This window comes from Typopeltis vanoorti, chromosome 21 (genome assembly GCF_054136105.1).
Source record: "Typopeltis vanoorti isolate ZY-2024b chromosome 21, IOZ_Tvanoo_1.0, whole genome shotgun sequence".
Lineage (NCBI taxonomy): Eukaryota > Metazoa > Arthropoda > Arachnida > Uropygi > Thelyphonidae > Typopeltis > Typopeltis vanoorti.
In genome coordinates this window covers 38,840,460-38,861,927 of record NC_143569.1, presented here as the reverse complement: position 1 = coordinate 38,861,927, position 21,468 = coordinate 38,840,460, and the positions used below count along the sequence as shown (strand labels likewise).

General features: G+C 36.2%; 1 protein-coding gene across 2 annotated transcripts in view; it reads left to right on the top strand.

The window, feature by feature from the left end:
• LOC150094754 (AP-1 complex subunit sigma-2-like) overlaps positions 1–21,468 on the top strand; it is a 130,118-nt gene that overhangs the window by 33,009 nt on the left and 75,641 nt on the right. The window lies entirely within an intron of this gene.

Below are 21,468 nucleotides of genomic sequence, written 5' to 3'. Positions count from 1 at the left end.
ATAAAATTCCTGCATGAACTCAAGCTGGATTTCATGCCAAGAATGATTCTCAACAAAATACCTAATGATAATCGCCGATATAAACATAAATATTGCAAATGAAAACCATAACAACATGATATTAAAATTTTTGAATTTTGCAAAAGTATTTGACAGGGTGCTACGTGATAAGCTGATATTTAAGTTGCAGCACATGGGTTTAAATGTTGGGTTAGTCAACTGGATTCAAGATTGGCTGTCTGATTGATATCAGAGAGTTGTGTATGGTGGGGCAATATCAAGGAAGCAGAAGGTTACAAGTGGAGTTCCACAGGGCTCCGTACTGGGACCTGTATTGTTCAACCTTTATATCAATGACATTGTTAATGGATTGCAAGGGGATATTCAGTTGTTTGTGGATGATGTGAAGCTGGGAAGGGTTATCAGTAATAGTGCAGATGTGGCAGCCCTGCAAGAGGATTTGAATAAACTAGACAGATGGGCAAATGAATGGGGATGTCGGTTTAATGCAGCAAAATGTAAAGTCTTGTAGTTTGGGATACATCGATGGGAGGCTGCATACTTGATTGGAGGAGCTGAAAAAAGAGATTTGGGGGTGATGATTGATAGAAAACTGAAATTCAGGGAACATATTGCAAAGGTGGTGAAGGTAACCCAGAGGATTGCTGCAATACTGAGAAGGATACTGATCTGCAGAGATAAGAGTTATCATTCCGTTGTATAAGACCCTGATCAGACCACACTTAAACTATTGTTCCTAAATTTGATTCCCAGTATTTAAAAGGGATAAATTAACTGTGGAAAGGGTACAGAAGCAGATAACAAAGATGATTTCAGGACTGTACAATGTCAGTTATTAGAATCGGCTGAGGGAATGTGGACTGCAGAGGTTAGTGGATAGAAGAAGGAGAGGTGATATGATCGAGACTTAAACTGTTGAGAGGCAGTTACAGGGTGGACATTGGGGAATTCTTTTGCTTGGTGGAACAGCGGGAAGGAGTGATGACAAGGGGCCATCCCTGGAAGTTAGAAAGGAAGCTGTGAGCAAGAGAGCGAGGAGTAGTTTCTTTGCGTGAAAGGTGGTCGAACCGTGGAATGCATTGCCTGAGAGAGTGGTGAGGGCAAGAACGGTCAATGAGTTCAAGGAGTGGTATGATAGACTTTGTGTTTCCTAAGAATTACCTCTCACGATGAGTCTCTTGGCTCCATGGAAACCTGAATAATAATAATAATACTATACGATACTTAGATATGCTATCCATGTATAACCTAACCATAACATCATGTACTAGAGAAGAAATAGTCAGAAATACTGTCACTGCTTCCTGCCTAGATCATATAAACATTTGAGCACCACCAAATAGTTACACTGCAGCAGTCATATAGTGCAAAGTAGCAGCCTATTACTTCATGGCCCTAAACCTGCACACTAAGATAATATCTGTGCAATGTTCCGCATATGAAAAGCTACACAAAACAATAATAGACAAAGAAATAGTCAACCACGAAATAAGAAAAATCGACTGGAAACATGGCATCATCAGATTCAACAGACACCTTAAACAACAACATTAAACTCACACTGGAGGAAATATAAAAGAAATCTGCAAAGAAAGTCAGAATTCATTCAAAAACAAGCCAAAATCCTTGGATAATTTTGGATATCTAGATATCCAAAATAGATATCTAGGACTTAATCCTAGATAACAAGGAATCACCTTACAACACAAATAAGAATGCAAAAAGAAACTACTACAGAGACAAATTAACCTCTGCACAAAACAACATGAAACCAGTGCCGCACCGTGAGTAGAAGGCACCCTTGTGCAAAACTTTTTTCAGTGCCCCCGTAAAATAAGTTTCCATGAAAAATTTTTGAGAAAAATTTTACTTTGTTAAAAGTACAAAACAGTTTATACGCATACATAAAAATAAATTTTATTTAACAGTAGTAGAACATTGTAATCACTGAAATTCATTAATAAGGAATTTTTAATAATAAAAATTTTCAAAAATGTTTATTCGTTAATATATAAATACAACAGAATGTGTATATATATATGTATATATGTATATATATAAACAAAAATTTCTTTTATTTTAATATAAAAAGAAATATCACATAACAAAGATAATTTGGAGATATGCTTTTAACTATATAACAATTAGGATAAATGTAGATTTATTTTACATATTTATCCGTCTTGCTTTAGCCGCCACAAAATTTTTAATATCTTTAATGTCTAATGAATCCATAATATTATTTTCAATTGATATAATTGATAAATCCGTTAGCCGCTCTCCAGACATTGTTGACCGCAAATAATATTTTATTAGTTTCAGTTTTGAAAAACTTCTTTCCCCTGATGCTACGGATATTGGTAATGTTAAATAAATACACATCACACTCGCAGTATTTGGAAACGTGTTGGTTAATTTACTTTCGTATATATAATTTAAAACATCCTAAGGAGCTGACTCATGGGGATGTACTTGAGACATTTCCCGTGTCTCAAGTACATCCCCATGTTCTTTCCCTCTCTTCCCCCCCTTCAACAAGAGCTTGGATTTAGAAGGCATCTTTAAACCAAAATCAAGGTATGTATATAATCTTTCCACATTTTTTATTCTGCCATAATTGCCTTCTATACTCGCCCATAATGCCCTAAAATATATATATATACCCCTTTTGAGTTATGTTAGCCAATGTATTAAATATAAGGGACACTCCTAAACAAAAACAGGCTAAAATAGCCGTTAATTATACTTTTTTTTTTTATTATTTCCCATGGTGAAATGGCGCACAACCGCATGGCGCGACCCTGCATGAAACAAACCTGGCATCTGATAAATGAGATGCTAGATTGTGCTCCCTGTACTACCACCTCTGAAACCATAAAACACAGCTTCATGAAAGATGCTAAATCTATCCAACAACTAGCAAATGACTTTACCCAATACTTTGTAGATTCCATCCAAGAACTACAGAGAAATATCCCTCCAATCACAAAATGTGATCTCCCACTTGGACCACAATCAAAACCGACATTATGGTTCCAACCATAAAAGAAGCAGAACTTCTCTATGTAATACATCAAATCAAACCAAAGGCCCAGGAATCAATGGTATAAGACCTAAGGCTATCAAGCAACACGCAACTATCCTAGGCCCTATCCTACTAAAATTAATAAATAAAATATTTAAAACTGGACAAATACCAAGTATGTTAAAGACTACCATAATCACACCCACATACAAACATGAAAAAAGAAATGTAATTACAGACCCATAGCAACACTACCAGCTATCAATCAAATTATGGAATGGATTGTACTAAGGAAACTCGCAAATGGATATTAAATCCAACATTATTTCAAAACTGAATGTAGAAACTGAAAGTTTCGTAAAAAATTTGACCAGAGAGCTTATGGGAATTAAGCCGAGTTGATGGAGATGTCGCTTACAAAAAATACACCTCTCTGATGCTTCGAGTTCCTTAGTACTGAACAAGAGTTTTTGCTCGCTTAAGGTTTCTGCCTGGTCTCTGAGGAGAACCAGCCGGTTTGAAATAGCTACCAGGTCAGTGAAACCTTATCAAAATGGACCAATAAAAGGCGAATATATGGATTCTTGGCCAAGCGATCATGTCTTTTATGTAGTCTGTGCTAGGGCAACTCGTAAATGCCTGCGAGTGTATTCCCATAAGCTTTCTGGTCAGCTGTTTTACGAAACTTTCTTAGTTTCTAAATTCGGCTTTGAAATAACTCTGGATTTAATATCCACTTGATTTATATAATTTTGTATTTGCTGAACTGATGCATTTTGGCTCTTTATTTTAGTAAATCTCTTGAAAGACTTCATGGATGTAATTAATACCGCCTTAAAGAAAAACAAAATTGTCATTTTAGTCTTTATCGATTTCACTAAAGCATTTGACACATCACTCATCAAACCTTATTAGAAAAGCTGAGACATGTTGGAATAGATGGGCCTCTGCACAGGTGGTTTATAAAAGTACCTTCAAAATAGAAAACATATCATTATTATTATTACGGGCCGCTCCAAGGAGTCCTTAGACTCATCGAGGGAGGCTTAACATCAGGTCAAGAACAACTATTCAACATTCACACAGTATCTATCATACTTCACCTTGAACTCATTTACAGTCACGGCATCCACAACAGACTCTGGCAGCTTATTCCACTCATTTATCACTCTCCAAGTAAAAAAACCTAGCTCTAACACCCTTGCTAACCACACTCTTACCAAGCTTCCATGGATGGCCCCCTAGTCCTCCCATTACCAGTCCTATTCTCAAAAATATCTTCTGAATTAATCTTATAGAAACCCTTCAATAATTTGAATGTCTCAATCATGTCACCCCTCTTCCACTTATCAACCAGTTTCTGCAGCCCACAAATATTCAACCTGTTCTCATAAGGTTCATTCCATAGTCCTGCTGTTATCTTGGTCACTCGTCTCTGGATCCTCTCCACCAAGAAGAAACCCTAGCGCCCATATCTGGGAACAGTAGTCTAGATGGGGTCTTATCAAGGCTTGATACAGACGAACAATAACCTGTTTGTCTCTGCTCGTTAAAGTGTTTTTCAGCAACCAAGTGATTTGATGAGCTGATTTTGCCACTTTTGCAAAGTGTCACTTCAACTCCCTATCCACCAAATCCTTGCCTTTGTCAATCTCCTGGAGTACAGTTCCACCAATGTGATATACTGCTGCTAATCTTTTCACCCCAAAATGCAAAACCTTACATTTTACCACATTAAATTGACATCCATTCTCCTTAGCCCAGTCCTCCAAACTATCCAAATCATCCTGCAAAATTTTGACATCCTGAGCATTCACTATTGCTCTACCTAACTTTGCATTATCTGCAAACAGATACACAGTTCCTCTCATATCCTTTCCTATATCGTTAATAAACAAATTAAACAGCAGCATCCCAAGAACAGAACCCTGCTGCACACATCTAGTCACAGGCCGTCTTTTGGACTCTACTCCTGAATAAACCACTCTCTGATATCTCTCCATCAACCACCCTCCTATCCATCTCACCAACCCTATATCTATTCTCATATGCTGCAGTTTACTGATTAAAATTCCATGTGGTATCCTATCAAAGGCTTTAGCAAGGTCCAGTAGAATCACTGTAAACCAATTACCCTTATCCAGTTCAGCCGTCACTCTGTTATAGAATGTGAGCAAGTTACTGAGGCATGATCTACCCTTCACAAAACCATGCTGTCCCTCAAAGAGTATCCCATTTTCATCTATCCAATCTTGTAGTTTCCTCTTGACTATTTTCTCCAAGACCTTGACAACAATTCCTGATATGCTGATTGTCCGGTAATTTTCAACAGCAGTCTTGGATTCTCCTTTATGCAGTGGAACTATTTTCCTCTCTTTCCGCTCCCTTGGAACTAACCCAGACCCGAGACTCAAATTAAACAAAATGGTCAAAGGCACCGACAATTCTTTAACCGCTTCTCGTACGACACGAGCTGGTATACCATCCAATCCCGCAGATGAATTGACATTGAGGTTTTGTAATAGACTATTCACCTCCACTTCATTCACCACAATTCCCATATAAGCTGTTGGTTCTTCCATTTCTGCAGTGTCACCACCTGGATGATATACTCTTGCAAAGTACTCACTCAGTAATTTTACTATATCAACTGATTCGGTTACCTCCCTACCATCAGCATTCTTTAAAATCAATCTGCCATATACATTTTTTATTTCACTTGCAACATATCAAAAAAACTGTTTGGGATTCTCTTTAGCCTGCATAACTAATGTTCTTTCATAATCCACTTTTGCTTTTCTTAACACACTTGTTAACCTTCTGGCCTGGGCTTTATACCGTTCATGTGCCTGCTGTTCACCTTTCTCCTTAAATTCTCTCCACAGTTGTTTTTTTTTTTCCAGTTCAAGCTTAATGGTGTTAGTCATCCATTTAATCCCTACTTGATTTATTATTCGGACTCTAGGTATACAGTCAGCCATTGCCTCCTGCAATAACTTCTTAACTGCCTCCCATGCACTATCAACATCCAGCCCTTGCAGTTTTACATGCCTTGGCACTGAACCAATCAAACTCCTAAGCTTGTCATACTTACCAGCCCAATAATTCCACATGTACCCTGTCTTAATTGTAAATTCCACACCTTTAGCCACCTTCCAAGTCAAGACCCTATGATCACTCTCACCAATTGGTGGCAATGTGGTCATATTCGTTACAGCCAAATCCTCAGATGCAATTACTAGGTCAAGCACTCTCTGACCCCTAGTATTTTCCATTACATGCTGTTGCAGATAGTTATCCCTTAATAACTACATAAAACCCAATTCCTTTCTCCCATGTGTCCTCTCCTCCCTCCAATCATTGCTACCATAGTTGATATTTCCCATAATAATTACCCTCCTTCCACTCATTTCTTCTATTTGCTTATGCATACTATCTCCACCATCTTTTCCATCACCTGGTCTATAGCAGCACCCAATTTTATATTTTGTTCCACTAGCCTCAATCTCACACCAAATGGCCTCAAATGTGCTCTTTTCTCTATCCTGCAATTCAACTTCTATTCTCCTTGGCTGCAACTCATCAGCTGTCATCAATAATACTCCTCCCCCCATTTTATTCTCCCTGTCATACTAACGAATCTCCATACAGCACTCGCTCCTTCATTTTGTTTACGTTCACAATCATACTCTTATTTTTCCTATCATACTTTTTTTTATTGGCTGGTACACTCAGTAGACATTTGTGCATATGCTTTAGCTGCCGCTTTGTTGTATGTATCACTCCGCTCAACAGCGCGATCTCACTCATTGCATCTATCTCATCTTTTTTGTTGTCTGTTAAACGATTAATTTGCTCTGTATTAATACCTTTATTCATACTTTCTACATTCTTGCTCTCACAGCTCTCTGGTACAACCTCGCAATTTCTTATCATATCGCTATTTTCTACATTCTGAAATTTGACAAAAATATCACACTCACAACCTGAAACACACTTTAATTCCTCATTTTCCTTACATTTTCTACACACATTCACTCCATTATCATCATCCAACCATACTCCAACCACTCTCCGCAAAGCATTCGTTTCACAGATAGTACATTATGTAATAGCTCGATTTTATTATATTTTGTTTTGTTGTCATGGAAACGTATGTAAGTGAATGAGCACGTTTTTGGAACAGAACGTTGGGAGAAAGCTGAAAGTTTACTAAAAAGGAATTAGTTAAAGAGATCACGAGAAGAATTTAGGCGGGAAAAACAGATATATAAGCGACGAACGCTGGAAATATTGATGAATTAGGAGATTAGCATTAGAAATTTATTAGAGAGAGAAGGATTCACATTAGGTTGGAATCGGGCATTCGGCAATCACAGTGCGATAATAGCGAGTCATCAAGTCACTCAAGCAACTAAATAAAGTCTACAAGTTGAGAAGCAGTTAGCTAATAAGTTTCTGAATAACAAATAAAGCAAAGATAGCTGAGTGACTACTGAATGACTAGCGATACTTTAGCTGAGATTTATTTTCAGGGCCGATCTTTCAAGGACACACTGAAACGTGAAGCATAGTAAGAAGTAACTAGAGAATAAATAGAGGCAACAGGGTTGTGTTTAATGATAGCAGTGTTTAGAATTATAGTGCCTAAAGAATTATTTGAATGCTGGATAAATGAACATCTGTACATATAAAACCCCAAGTTAAAGAATTATTGTGTATTTCCCTAATTCAAGAGTAATCAGTAGTGCTTCACAAGAACATCTGATTATATGTATTGTGCCTGTAAATTAATTCAGTTAATGCTAGAAGATTTATTTTAATGAGTGCTGTTTATTGTTAAAAGTGTTTACAGTTATAAAAAGTGTTTGTGTGTATGTTGATGAAGGAAGAAGATTAACGGTAAGATTATTCCAACTTTAATATTTCTGTTCAAAGAAGTGTGTGAGTTTCATCTTAGAATTCCCTGATGTTAACAGTAACTATCGTGGAGAATTAAAAGAAGCGTAAAATTAAAAGTGTCTGTTTATGAAGAGGTATTACTGCAAATTTTATTGTATTTGGAACTTAAGGAACTATGAAAAGACTGTGATATAGAGATAACAGAATTATCTTGTCAGAGTTTGATTGTACTTATTGGAGAAGCTGAAGTGATTGCGATATCTTAATTACTGATTTGAAGTTAAGTGTAAAATTTATGATTTTAAAATTAAATGTTTGTTTTTGTTAATGAAAAGTTGTATTTTGCCTGAATCTCTTTTACTGCACCATTCATAAAATATTCGAACCAAAGCGGGAAAATTAAATAAGTTAAATATACTCGGCCAGTATATATAATAACATCATATAAAAGAGGATAGTTGTGAGTTGGTTTTTCTTCAATTCTGGAACTAATTCAGATATAGAGTGGCACAGTCTATAAATATAAATTTTCTCTATATTGAATTAGGAATTAGAAATCAACTAGCAACTTATAAATTTGTTTAAGAACATCATAGTGAGTAATATGTCGGATCCAAAGTATAAATTAAGAAGTAGGATCCAACACCAGTATACGTGAGAAACGGTTGAGAAGGATTGTGGAAGAGAAGCCTGGTGAAGAACAAGCTGGATTCAGGCCAAATAGACGCTGTCAGGATCAGATATTCACTTTATGACAATGGTTGAAAAGTCATGGGAATATAACAAAGATCTGTATTTAAGTTTTGTAGATCTGGAAAAAGCATATACCAAGGTGCCAAGAGAGAAGCTATTCAAAATGCTACAGTTGTATGGTGTCAGTGGATCATTATATCAAGCAATACTTAGTCTTTATTTGAGTTGTAAGTCAGCAGTTAGAATTGAAGGAAGTATACAGGGAGATGGTTTAATGTTAAATCTGGTGTCAGACAAGAATGTACTTTATCACCTCTGTTATTCATTATCTATATGGATTACATTATGAAGGAAAGTGGTATTTAACATGATATCAAAATTGGAGATGTTAATGTCAAGCTCTTTGCTTTATGCGGATGATGTTATACTTCTAAATAAATCCGCTACAAGTCTGCAAGATTCCCTGACTAAATTGAATAGCCGTTGTGATAGATATTGTATGAAGGTCAGCAATAACAAGACAAAGATAATGAAAATAGGCAGAAGCATTGAAAATATCAGCTGTATTGTGAATGGAGAACCTATAGAACAAATAAAGCGTTTCAGCTACTTAGGCACAATTTTTAGTGAAGATGGTAAATTAAATGTGGAAGTAGACAATAGAATCAACAAAACTGGTGGTAGGAAGTCAACTGAATAAATTTATATGGAATAAGAGAGAAATTAGTCAAAACACTAAATTAGCTGTATACAAGACAGTGTTGAAACCAGTTTTAACTTATGGATCTGAGAGCTGAGTCAGAAGTAAAACACTTGACCAAAGACGAGAGACCGCAGATTTGAGAGTCAGAGAAAGATTAGAGGTGTGAACAGATGGCATCAATGGCAATATCATATTAAAAACGAGGATATTAGGAAAGAACTTGACATTGTTAGCATCCAGGAATGCATTAGCAGATCTAATCTCAGGTGGTATGGTCACTTAAACAGAATGGGCGAGGAAAGATTAGCCAAACAAGTTTTCTCTGCCACGTTGGCAAGAAAAGACCCAGAGGAAGACCAAGATATAGGTGGATTGATACAGTAAAAAGTGCCTTAGAAGATAGATACATAAATATAAGATCTGACAATGTTGTAGCTTTCACAGGTAACAGATTGATTTGGCAGAAAATTGTATGTAGGAAGTTGTAGGAAGTAATGATGTAAATTTTTCATGTAGTACTATCATATCCTCTACATCCCTTGAGGGTAAATGTCAGGAATTTGATGATGATGATAAATATAATAATCACTACGGAAAGGGCACTTGAAGCAGCTACATCTTAGATATGCTAAATAAACTATCTTTTGAATATGGGAACCTTACAAAATACTATAGCCGGAAAAGAGCCTTAAGGACATACTGTGAACAAGAAACATGCATCCTATATACCTTACAAACTTAATGAAACACAATATATAAGTTTTGGCTTTCCAGTTCAGCAACACGTCATGACATTCTAAATTATCATGCACGTGTGTGTGTGTGTGTGTGTGTGTGTGTGCGTGCGTGCGTGCGTGCGTGCGTGTGTGTGTGTGCGCGCGCGCGCGTGCATATGAATGAATTTCTCAACCTATGGCTGTAGTGGATATTAGGCCTATCAAACATCAGCCTACTTCCACAGTGCAGTCAAACCAATAAACAATAACTAACCATTGTCATCCTCAGATAAGCTTAATCGAGAGCAACAAAAAAAGGGGGAATGAATCCATATATTACATTTAAGTGCTGTAGTTACAGTGCTTAAATACATTAAAGCAGAAAATTGTAAATATATAAAACTTATTGTTATTGTATAAATGCTGTAAACATGCAATGTTTTTCAACTTCAACAACAACTATAAATTACCAACTACAGTAACTATTATTAACACATTATACAGCAAAAAAATAGAAAAATTTATATGAATTTCATTGTTACAAAAAAAAAAAAAAACAGAACTATATGTGTTGTAATCTGATAATATATAATCATAATTTTAATAATAAAAAAGATTGAATTTATTTTTTTTAATTTTATTTATTATTATTATTTTTAAATAGAAATATAATATGGAAATTGAACCACAATCTGCAGCACTTAGTTGCTGTACTCAGTAAAATAACATGATAAATGTCACTTAACACAATTATTGTATATATAAAATATTTTTGAGATCAATAAAAAAAAAATTTAAATATTATATCATCATCATCAAATTTTTGCCATGCACCCTCCAGGGGTGTACAGGATATTATAGTACTACATGAAAAAAATTACATCATTACTAACTTCCTATCTACAGTTTTCCTCCAAATCAATCTTTACTTGTCAAGACTCCAATAATATCAGATCTTATATTTCTATCATCTAAGGCACTTTCTACTGTATCAATCCACCTATATCTTGGTCTTCCTCTGGGTCATTTTCCTGCCAACCTGGCAGAGAATACTTGTTTGGCTAATCTTTCCTCGCCCATTCTGTTTAAGTGACCATACCACCTGAGATTAGCTCTGCTAACCCATTCCTGGATGCAGAAAATGTCAAGTTCTTTCCTAATATCCTCGTTTTTAATACGATATTGCCATTGATGCCATCTGTTCACGCCTCTAATCTTTCTCAGGACTCTCATATCTGCGGTCTCTAGTCTTTAGTCGAGTGTTTTACTTCTGACTCAGCTCTCAGATCCATAAGTTAAAACTGGTTTTAACACTGTCTTGTATACAGCTAATTTAGTGTATACAAGACTAATTTCTCTCTTATTCCATATGAATTTATTCAATTGACTTCCCACCATACCAGCTTTGCTGATTCTGTTGTCTATTTCTATATTGAATTTACCATCTTCACTAAAGATCGTGCCTAAGTAGCTGAAATGTTTTACTTGTTCCACTGGTTCTCCATTCACAACACAGTTGTCATTTTCAATGATTCTGCCTATTTTCATTGTCTTTGTCTTTTTATTGCTGACCTACATACCATATCTATTACAACAGTTATTCAATTTAGTCAGGGAATCTTGCAGACTTGTAGCGGATTTATTTAGAAGTATAACATCATCTGCATAAAGCAAAGAGCTTGACATTAACATCTCCAATTTTGATATCATGTTTAATACAACTTTCCTTCATAATGTGATCCATATAGATAATGAATAACAGAGTGGATAATGTACATACTTGTCTCACACCAGATTTAACATTAAACCATCTTCCTGTACTTCCTTCAATTCTAACTGCTGACTTACAACTGAAATAAAGACTAAGTATTGCTTGATATAATGCCCCATTGACACCATATAACTGTAGCATATTGAAAAGCTTCTCTTTCTTGGCACCTTGTCACATGCCTTTTCCAAATCGACAAAACTTAAATACAGAAATTTGTTATATTCCCATGCTTTCTCGACTATTTATCGTAAAGTGAAGATCTGATCCTGACAGCCTCTATTTGGCCTGAAACCAGCTTGTTCTTCACCCAGCTTTTCTTCCACAATTCTTCTCAACCGTTTCTCAAGTATACTTGCATAGATCTTGCCAGGAACACTCAGTAGGAAAATACGTCTGTAATTCTCACATTCAGTTTTATTTCCCTTTTTATATATGGGTACTATGAGAGCTCTACTCCAATCATCGGGAATTCATCCCCTCTGTCTAGGCTTTCTGAACTGTGCAGTGCAGCCACTGTAAGACTCTTATACCACCATACTTCAGCATTTCTGGTCGAATATCATCTACTCCTGCTGTCTTTCCACATTTTAAGCCTTTGATGGCTTTTTCTACTTCAAGTATGGATATGTATTCCGGACTGCATGCCTGGTTCAGTGTTTTTTACTGCTATGCTGTCATCACTTCTTGTTTCATTTAGCAGTTTTTCAAAGTAATTACTCCATACTTCAAGGATATCTTTTTCTTCTGTTTTCATATCACCTTTATCATCTCTAACTCCTTTTACAGCACTCTTTCCTCCATTCCTAAGCTTCTTCAACAACCTCCAGTATATTTTGTTACCTTCTTGATATTTATTTTCTGTATTCTTGCCAAAGTCCTCCCATGACTTTTGTTTAGCTAGTTTTATGCAGTGTTTGCATTCTTGCATTTGTCTCTGTATTCTCTAAGAGTACAAGCTGACTTATTTGCCTGGAACTTTTGATATGCTTTATTCTTTTCCTTCACTGCCTCTTTAACTTCCTGTGTCCACCATGGAGTTCTAATTTTTCTATCCTTGCAGACAACTTCATCACATGCCTCTCTTGCTGAATCAATCAGGGCTTTCTTCAAGGCTTGCCACTGAATCTCCAAGATTTGATTCCTGTTCTCAAACTCTTTCATTTTTTCTTCAATAATCTTTGTGTATTTTAGTCTACAGTTCACACCTGAGAGCTGCTGAACTTTTATTCGCTTTAAAACATTCTTATATGTTATTCTTTTCAATTTGAAATTCAATTATATCCTGCTCAAGACTAAATAGTGATCACTTCCAATTTCAGATCCTCTGTACACTCTGGTGTCCTGCACCAGGGAGAAAACATCACTATCAACAATAACATAGTCAATGAGACTTTTTTATTCCTTGCCTCTTCTCTCCATGTGCTTTATGTGCACAAATTCTGCTCATAAAAATGTGCGGAATTTGTGCACATTTTTATGTTGGAACATGGTGTTAGTAATAACCTGTCCATGTTCTGAGCAGAAATCCAACAGATATTTGCCATTATTATTAGCTTTGCTCTTTTCTCCAAATTTTCCCAAAATATTTTTGTATGTCTCACAGTCATTTCCTTCTCTGCTATTTAGATCCCCAACAAGGAACAACTTTTGCTTTTTTATTGTGTCAGTTGCTTTTTCTAAAGCATCAAAAAATTCTTCCACTTCTACCTTAGTAGAACCTTCTGTGTGACCATAGGCATAAATAAGTCTCATTGTCCAGTTCCCCATTCTCATATTTGCCCACATTACTCAACTTGACACTGACTGCCATTCAAGAAGATTAGCTTCATATTTTGTGTTGAATACTATGGCTACTCCTTCTTTTCCTTGATTGTCATTGCCTGAATATAACATTTTGTATTTATTGCTCAGAAAGATCTCACCAGTTTTTGTCTTTTTTGTTTCAGTCTCACCCCTATTATGTCGATCTGATACTTATCTAATTCCTCAACTAGCTCCATTTCTTTGCAATTCAGGCTTCTTATGTTGATAGTACCGATCTTTAACTCTGGTGATGTTGAGTTGGGGTGTGTTTTCAGATTTGTTCTAGTAGCTGACTTTTCGCTGTTCGCCCTGGTTCCCCGGCGAAAACAACGGGGCCTTGTTTAACCGGGCAACGCCCCTGCCGGCATGAAATTTTGTCATGTTGTACCATCATTTGTATTTTGGTTTAACCAATAAGAATACAATATAGTCTCCTAAATCCCAGATCGCCAGCCCATCCTCGTTTGTTCAGTATCCAAGTAGATACCCAACAGGGTGCACCTGTGTTTTACCCTATGCCTGTTCTAGTTATCGTTGTAGTCATTCTCTGGTGTCAAAGCCATGCCACCAGTGTGCCCTGTACGACCCTCAAGGGAAGAACTTTTATATCCTTCTGCGTAAGCCCAAGTTGTTTGAAGTCCTTATTGCTATCTTCACTCCATATGCTATGTAAAGAGATGGTTGCACTGGAAAACCTCGTAGTTGCCCCATGCTCCTCCCCTATCTTATTAATTAGATCTTGTTTAAATCTTGCAGACTCGCATCCCCCATAGGCCACTTTTTGATATCTGTCAGTGAGTAATCCTCTTATCGATGCTAGTGCTCTATAACCCAAACCAATATTCTCCAATTTATGCAACATTTTACCATGCTGTATTCTGTCAAAAGCCTTAGCAAAATACTCAAGTATCATAGGGTATCTGTTATCCTTGTCTAGCTCAATGGTAACGTTATAGAATATAAGCACGTTGCTAAAACATGACCTTCCCACATTACGCATTGCAAAGTCGAGATTCACTGTTAAACCCATTTCTGAATGTGAGCCCTAACGAGTTTTTCCAAAATCTTCACCACCACTCCTGAGATACTAATTGGTCGATAGTTGGACACATTGGTCTTTGCACACCCTTGTGCAATGGAATTACCATACATTCTTTCCATTCCTGCAGGATCTTCCTGTTCTGAGACTCATATTAATCAACCTTATCAAAGGAAAGCTTATTTCAGCTGAACACTCTTTTAGCACGTGCTGATATCCCATCAGTCCCTATTGCAAAATTCTTATTCGGTTTGTGCAACAGCTCTAATACCTCGTCTTCTTACAACTAAGTTTCTTCATCCAGTGAAGAGGTAGCAGTGAGCTCAATGTTGAATACACCAGGTTGGTAGTTTTTAACAAAATGAACACTCATTAGTTGAACAACCTCTTCTGTTTCTGTAACCCTCATGCCATCTGCATTTAGAAGAGTTATTCTTTCATATTCATTCTTTCTTTCTTTTACTTGCAGCATATCAGTAGAATTCTTGTGGGTTGTCTTTAGCATGTAGGGCCAGTTTTTTTTTCATACTAAGATTTTGCTTTGCATACAACAGTTGTGATTATTCTAGCCTTCTGCTTATAATTTTCATAATGGACATCATCCTTATGCATACGGTATTCTTTCCACATCATCCTTTTCTTACTTGCTTAATAAGATTACACATCCATTTGACTCCTACCCTATTTATTCTTCGAACTCTCGGGACATATTCTGATATCGCATCATGTAAGTATTATTTAAATGCTTCCCATGCACTGTCGATATTCTTCCCAACCATCAACCAATCCCATTCCACTGAACTCAGTATATCCCTCAATTTGTCATAATTTCCTGTTTTGCAGTTCAGCATATAACCTTTTCTGAATGGAACATTCATAAACTTAGTCACTTCCCAAGTGAGTGCTGCATGATCACTGTCACCAGCCAGTGGCAGAATAGTTACGTCTTTAATTGAAACGCCCTCCGACATTATAATCAAATCTAATACTCTTTGACCTGAAGTTCCTTCTATCACATGCTACTTGAGGAAGTTGTCCTGCATCAGCTCAATAAATGCATTTTCATTCTTCTTATGAGACTCTACTACTGCCCAATCAATATTTAGATAATTAAAGTCTCCCATTGTGATTACTCTTTTCACGTTCATCGTTTCTATTTGGTGATGCATTTCTTCATCACTAGCAACCAATCCACCAGATCTGTAACAACACCCCACTGTGTAATTGATCTTTTTAGATTCCACCTCACACCAGACTTCAAACTCGCTGCCACATGAAATACTGTTAATAGTATTACTACAATCATAGGTCTCTACTCTAACTGGATTCAAGTCATCTGATATCATTAGCAGCAGCACACCCCTCCTCTCTATCCTTCCTAAAAATAATTTACCCTTCACACTCGATACCGGTTAGTATGTCTGATTCTTGTAGCCAGGTCTCACTAACACCTACAATCTGAGGTCCCAACATATTGATTAAGGCAAGAAACTGTACCCCTTTGTTTCTGATACTCCTAACATTTATGTACAGTCATAATAATCTATTTGTGTGGTCTTTTGTATACTCTTGTCTGCAGTCTGCATGACACAGTTGGACAACTTATTATCAAGAAGAATATACTTTTTGACCAGTAAAAGTTCTTTGTGTAGCTGTCTTTGATCCAGAGTATTTTAATTATATGGATTCACCATTATACTACTTGAATATGCAAAATATGTGATTTCTGCATTTACAAAGGACTCGCTGATAAGGTCTCAGTCCTTCACAAATTGAAGACGCCATCAACTATACAAAATTCGAAATCTAAAGGTTAAAGACTTAGCAGTTACACCTTTAATCATATGATCTCCCTTTTACGTTATCTCATTAAATATGGGGATGTTACTGTCTAATCAAACAAGTAGACATATTTGAACTTGTGCTGTTCCATAATATTAGATTGCTGTTTCTTCAAGAGACATATTTCTGCAGATATAAAGATATATAAACCTTAACAGATTGATATTTGCTCCTGTTTTATTTGAGCTTTGGAAAGTCCAACAGGAATGGAATCGAGTTTTTATTTTGCTCCCCAACCCTGGGTGTTTCTTTAATATCCAAAGGCAACTCTTGACAACAGACTAGAATCACTTGACAAAGATTCTTCCAGTTATTTTAACTATACTTATATGTGTGGTTACATACTCATACATGGCTCACTCAAACCCTACATTAGACAAAATAGGAGGCAACCACAGAAGTCGAAAAACAGGAGAAACAGTTTTAAGGTATGTCTTGACAATGTTCAACTAACAGACATATGGAGGATTCACAACACCCTAATCACAACCCAGGCTTGCATGAATCAAGGTATTTGTTCCTGGCTTGATTGAATTTATATCTCTTCTTCTCATAAACAGAGTAATTCAAATCAAACATCTTGACATCATCATGTCAGATCATCATTAGGTGCTACTTAAATCCCACTGCATGGAAAAACTAGAGATTAATTCCAGACTATGGAGACTTCTGACAGATTTCTCATTGATCTTTTCAACCAAACGCTAGCCTCTCTGTTCAAATTGGATAATGTTACCTGAGACTGGGATACATGTTTGAAATTCAAAGTGGCTGCAAAACAATACATGATTGAATGGGGAAAGGAACATACCTTTGTCAAATGAAAAAAAGTTAAAAGTATGAAGAGAGATGCTAGTTCATAGCAAACCAACATAATGGTATAGAGATAGAACTGGAAAGGCAGAAACAAGTGGAAGAAAGCCATTTTAAAATGAGAATACACTACTTAACAGAAGGTTGCATTTACATCCTTCGATAGACAGTTCACCAAATTCTGCAAAGAAAGGACTCTCACCCAAATCTGTGTGAATTGTGAAGACATATTCACCACAAAAGACATTTGACCCCATTCAGAAATACTGTGAACTCCTGTTCAAGACATTAGCATTGTGAGAAACTACCACTCTTTGAATATTAATGCTTTTCCTGTTCTCATTCCAGACACGCTTGAAAGACCTGTTACAGCAGCTTAAGTTACTGCAGCCTATAAAGAATGGCAGACAAGAAAATCCACAAAACCTAAAGATGTAGGAACAGAACTTTACCAAATGGCTTAGGATTTTATTCTTCCCATTTTAGTTATACTCCTTAATTCCTTTGTCTCTACAGAAACCAAGTGAATTTATAGCCAGCTGTACGATTGTGATTCCAAAACCTAACAGAGATCATACCTTAATTAAGAGCTCCAAGGCTCTTTTTCTCTCTCTCTCTAATAATGGCTACAAATTATTTTTTTTAACTTGGTTATAAATTAAATTAAAGATGCCAAGAAATTATATTCTAGGTTTATCCTTTATCTGAGTGTAAGCAAACAAAGTTTGTGTATGAAGTATTTTCATGCCTAAGCTACTTGTATATAGAGACTAGTGATTTCACACTGATTGCCTTACACTGGTGTCCAAAAGCTAAAATCAAACTACATTTCTACCTACATATGAAAAAAGTTTCGTGCCTACAGCCAAATTTGGACATAAATTTATTGCTGTATATGCAATTTATTGCCATTATTATTATTATATAATAATAAATAATAATATACAAAAAATGTATTATAAATTTTATTCAAATTAAATTGCAGTGCATTTTTGGCAAAAGTTGCAAATTTCCTAAGGACGTAGTTAAGGAATTAATATACAGTACTTACAGAAAATTATGTGGAGAGACATTTCAGTATGCAGTGTGCCAACCCAAACTGCGATCCATATCTCACAACATCATACCATGCTTAGCACCAAGTGATTCAGGAATTCTTGAGACAGACTTGCCCACTTCACCTTTAGAGCAAGGATAAGGCCATGTTTGTTTTCTAGAGATGAATTTCAAGCAACAATGCATCTCCTTATTACTTCCCAAATTTGTTCTATGAGATGGAGGTCTGAGAAGCATGCTGGCCGCTCGATTCAGTTAATATCCTCAGTCTCCAGAAGTATCTCCACTGCTTGTGTACGATGTGGTGTGGCATTGTCATCCATAAAAATGAATTCTTCGCCTACAGCAGCACAGAACAATCGAACATGACGTTGAAGAACTTCATTGCAATATCGTTCACCAGTCATAGCCCATTTTCCCCTCACTTGTAGCTCGATGTGTCCATTAAGCATAATGCCTCCTCACACCATGATCCCTGCACCATCATATCCATTCCTTTGAAGAACATTCTTGTAATGGTAAGCATTATTTTCAAATGAGATCAAGTGTCATCTAGAATTGGAGGAAAGATGAAAACGAATCTCATTTGTAAAGAGTACATTAGCCCTTTGGTGTCTTGTCCAATTTTGATGGATACACCACCACCACTGCAAACATGTGCTTCATTGAGCTGGGGATAAAGGAATGCAGACTATGGGCCCTCAGGAGTATAGGCCTACTTGTTACAGACATCTTACCATAGTTTGTTGAGATATCTGTGTACCAGTTTGCAAGCTGACCTGCTGTGGTGATCGATTATGTTTTTCTTTAATAACCAAAAATCTGTCTTCATGCTCCATGGTAAAGTGAGGGCAATCTCTAAGCAAATATCTAGAACACGTTCCATTGGTTTGAAATGCTGACTAGAACCTGGATCGATGCTATGTGAGATTCTAAACTCTCTGTTAATATTAGTAATTTTGTGACCTTCAAGTTTTCCGATAATTCTGCCCCACGTGAAATTATCCAGTAATGTCTTTGAGACATTACAAGACATCCAAGTTTGCACCTTTATCCTTCACAAAAAAAGGCTTCCTTCAAACACCATTTACTTAGCACAGCCTTTTGCCTTTTATCTTGTTGAGTGCTAGCATGTGACTTCTTTGTGTACGATTCAAAAATTTGAATGTGTATGCACTTTCTACTCAAAATCTTCAATTATACAAATTGCTACAAGTTGATTCGTCTGAAGTCGCGGTTGTAATCTTCAGAAATAGTGTTCGTTCTTAAGTTTTAGATGCCACTGTGGTATCTGTAATTCAAAGCACTGCACCCATCATTTTGGGTGTGTATAATGCTAAGCATTATGGGAAGGGCATGACCTAGAATGGTTACGACCTTTATTAAGGTCTCATTGATGGGAGACATACCCAGAAGTGATACCAATGTTGAAGTAATCCAGAAATCATATATTTCCCATATACAAGTAGTGAAAAGGTCTCACTCCTTATAATTAAAATACAGGTAACCTTTGTATAACGCGGATGTTAGGTACCATAGAAATGCCGCGTTATATAAATCGCGTTTTGCGCGACTTAGATCACATAGAAAAAGTAGGTTTAGGTTCCGAAATCCTTTTTTTTTTTTTTTAATTATATAAACAACAATGACATATCTAACAAAAATAATATTTTTATTTAATTCAGGTAATTCATGTAAGTTAAGAAAACATAAACTATGAGACAAATACATAGAATAAAATTATAAAAATTACAAATTGTACATAAATTTCGTTGCACATGATGCATAAATGTTTCAGACACAATAAAATAAAGCGCATATTTTAATCGTCATCATTGTCTTCAGAAATAACATTTTGTAGATGTTCTTTAAGTGGCTGGAGGTCATTACCACTTGAAATCTCTTCTACATCATTTGTTATAATTCTCATTGCCTACTTCGGCTGGTTTAGTTATCAAGAAGTCAGTAATAAGACTTCGCTTACCACTATGCTGCAATTTTTTATTAAGTTCATAATATGGCGTTAAACAAATATCCAATTGTCTCGCGAATTTTCCCGAGAGCTCCATTGAGCGATCATTATCCGTAAAATAACTTCCTAACTTTCTTGCCAAGTCTAGAACTGATGCTAATTTCTTTAAAATGATTTCTTTAACTGGATTTATCACAATCAGAATCTTCAGCAGAACTTTTCCCGTCATTTTGTTCAGCGCCATCTATTAATTATACCAGTTCCTTCTCATTTAAATCTGTTTCTCCATCAATTAATTCACTAATTTCGTTTTCAACCAGATCGCAAAAGCTCCCTCCACCAAAAAATGTGTGCGATGTTTATTATACGACGTAGCTCGGCATCCACTGGAGGTACAAAATTTTGTTCCAGAACGGCTTCAGGCCATATTTTTTTCCAGCAAGCATTCAGCGTACAGTGTTGTAATTCCTTAATGGACAGAGAAATAATTTTCACACAATTCATATTGAAAACTCTTTCCATGCTTGAGACAGTGTCATGTTTGGATTAGATTCCATTTTTCCAAAATTAATTGGAATGTTCGCCGAATGTAATATGACTTAAATGTTGATATTATTCCTTGGTAGAGTGGGTGAATAAGTGAAGTTGTATTAAGTGGCAGAAAAGTTATTTTAATATTCTGATATCTTCAATTTGTTGGGTGGCCTGGTGCGATATCTAAGATTAGTTGAATTTTGAATCCATATTCTTTTTCTTTGTGTAACTTTCTACATCGAGTACAAAACACTTGAAAAACCTCGAACATGCTAGCTGTAACCCATGCCTTTTTGTTGGCCCGCCAATAAACAGGTAGAATGGACTTGTCAAGCCCTTTCATCGCACGAGGATTTGCGAATAGGTTAATAAACATTGGTTTTGTCATGTAATCACCTGATGCATTACTACAAAACAGTAGAGTAATTCTATCTTTGGAAACTTTGAATCCAGGAGCTGATCTTTCATTTTTCGAAATATAGATGCGTTTTGGCATTTTTTTCCAATATAACCCAGATTCATCTGCATTGAACACCTGGTCTGCACTATAACCACCTTCTTTAATGATTTTTAAAAGT